Raw genomic sequence first — 2,652 nt, forward strand, 5'->3', positions numbered from 1 at the left:
GGCATGTGGAAAGCTGGCTTTGCTGGACGTGATGCTCCTCGGGCTGTGTTCCCCTCCATTGTTGGATGCCCAAGACACCAGGGTGTCATGGTGGGAATGGGGCAGAAGGACAGTTACATTGGTGATGAGGCCCAGAGCAAGAGAGGTATCCTGACTCTGAAATATCCCATTGAGCATGGCATTGTTACCAACTGGGATGACATGGAGAAAATCTGGCATCATACTTTTTACAATGAGGTTCGTGTAGCTCCTGAGGAACACCCTGTTCTGCTCACAGAAGCTCCCTTAAATCCTAAGGCCAACAGAGAGAAAATGACACAGATCATGTTTGAGACCTTCAATACCCCAGCCGTGTATTTTCAAGGCTGTGTTGTCTCTGTATGCCTCTGGTCATACCACCGGTATTGTTATGGCTCTGGTGATGGTGTCACCCACACTGTGCCCATCTAGGAGGGTTATGCCCTTCCCCATACCATCCTTCATCTAGATTTGGCTGGCCATGACATGACAGACTACCTCATGAAGATATTGACAGAAAGAGGGTACAGCTTCACTACAACAGCTGAAAGGGAAGTTGTTCGTGACATAGAGGAGAAGCTGTGCTATGTTGCCCTGGACTTCGAGCAGGAGATGGCCACTGCTGCTTCCTCCTCTTCCCTGGAGAAGAGCTATGAGCTTCCTGATGGCCAGGTGATCACCATGGCAATGAGAGGTTCGGGTGTCCAGAGGCCCTCTTCCAGCCATCCTTCCTAGGTATGGAATCCTGTGGCATTCATGAGACGACTTTCAATTCTATCACGAAGTGTGATGTTGATATCTGAAAGGATCTATATGCCAACACAGTATTGTCTGGTGGTACTACCATGTACCCTGGTATTGCTGACACAATGCAGAAAGAAATCATAGCCCTGGCACCTAGTGCAGTGAAAATTAAGATCATTGCTCCCCCTGAACGTAAGTATTCCATCTGGATTGGTGGTTCTGTTCTGGCATCTCTCTCCACCTTCCAGCAGACATGGATCAGCAAGCAGGAATATGATGAATCTGGCCCATCCATTGCCCATCGCAAATGCTGCTAAATGGACTGCTAGCAGAGGCGTAGCATTTGCTGCATGAGTATTCACAAAGTAAAAATTTGCCCTGGCAAATGTACACCTCATGTTAGCCTCATGAAACTGGAATAAGCCTTCTTTGAAAAGAACCTTGTCTTGGGGAAGTTTCTATCTGATATTAAACAAATATCAGCACTTTCTAGATTGTTGAACCGTTACTGATTTGACCTTGTATTCAAGTTAACAGTTGTTCCCTTGGTACACATTTTAGCATACGTTTTATATATCTTTGATCTAAACCGTGATACAGGTCACTTCATTTTGACAGGTAAGGCCAAGAGTTAACTTCCATAGAGAATTGACCTGATAATACGGCAATATGGTATCTGGCTGGTTGACACTCAACAGCTATACAGTTTAGTTCTATAAAGCATCAGATCTGTACAGGGTATCTAAAGGTCAGATTTCCAGTATCTAAAAGAGCTGATTTGCAGAATTTCTCTCCTAAGGCTGGCAAGAGTTTATTAAGTGTGTGTTGTATCTTGCCACCATTCTAGCAGGAATACATATTGAATCCAAGCCTCAGGAACCAGTTTTTTTTCCTTAACCCACTGTTTCCCCCCCCCCCAGTGTCATGGGGCTAAGTTACTCAACCTTGAGTTGCAAAAAAGTTTGCACTTACAACCTGTAAATTTGTACATCTAATTAATTTATGTAAGATTTTTGTACGTTGCCTTAATGTTCTTTCATGACAGTAGAATACCAAAATTTGTAAGTCATCCTAAGAGTTGAGAACTGTAATGCCCAACACGTCATTGTGTAAGGAAAAATAAAAGTGCTTCAAGTAAACTGAAAAAAAAAAGATCACGGTCTCCAGTAACAACTTAGTTCTTCATTCTAACATTAGCAAATTAATCGTCTATAGCAATCCTGGAAACATACTGAATGTGGAGGAAGCTTCATCTGGACCTTTTATTTCACAAAATTTCCAAGAATCAAAGTAGGCCCAGAGACCTGCTAAACACCAAAGATAAGGTCTCTCCTATCACCAAGCATCTTCAGTTGAATCTGTTCATCTTTTTTAGTTAAAAGCAAATCCCCCACTTCCTAACTCTTCTAGCAAGTAGTACATATTTGTTGTGTCACCTAGGGGACTCCAACAACAGGAAATGGCACTAAATTGGTACTTGAATCCCATCCATATTTTGAGGTATTCCCTATCTGAATTTAAAGACTTGGGCCAAAAACATTTGATAAATACCCATTAGCCTCAGCTGATTTGAAACCTCCAAGTAAAGCAAAATGCTTAGGCCGTTTATATATCTGAAAGCTTCACCAGCCCAAGCTGGCAGGGCTGACCTCAGAACAAGTTAGTACAAGTCTATAGTTAGCTTCAGGCTAATGTGGAATCAGCAGTCAAGCTACAGATTCTGCTTATAGCTCTCAGATTTCAAAGAATCACAGACACTTAGGATCTGAAAAAGACCTTAAGAAGACTGGAAGCAATCATAGTAACAGTGATCATAGCTGACATTTGTGTAGTGTTGTGGCCTGTGTGGAGGAAGTGCTTTGTAGGTACTGTCTCTTTGGAGCCTCCTTA

General features: G+C 42.7%; 1 long non-coding RNA gene across 1 annotated transcript; it reads left to right on the forward strand.

Moving 5' to 3' along the window:
• The first annotated feature begins 216 nt into the window (after nucleotides 1-216).
• Nucleotides 217-1,914, forward strand: LOC138142088 (uncharacterized). The gene is made up of 2 exons (XR_011163344.1): nucleotides 217-353; nucleotides 925-1,914. It is a non-coding gene; the product is annotated as an uncharacterized lncRNA (long non-coding RNA).
• The last annotated feature ends 738 nt before the right edge of the window (nucleotides 1,915-2,652 follow it).

Source organism: Petaurus breviceps, unplaced genomic scaffold (assembly GCF_028583685.1).
Source record: "Petaurus breviceps papuanus isolate PSGF00001 unplaced genomic scaffold, PetGlider_PUasm1.0 90535, whole genome shotgun sequence".
In the NCBI taxonomy this organism is placed as follows: Eukaryota; Metazoa; Chordata; class Mammalia; order Diprotodontia; family Petauridae; genus Petaurus; species Petaurus breviceps.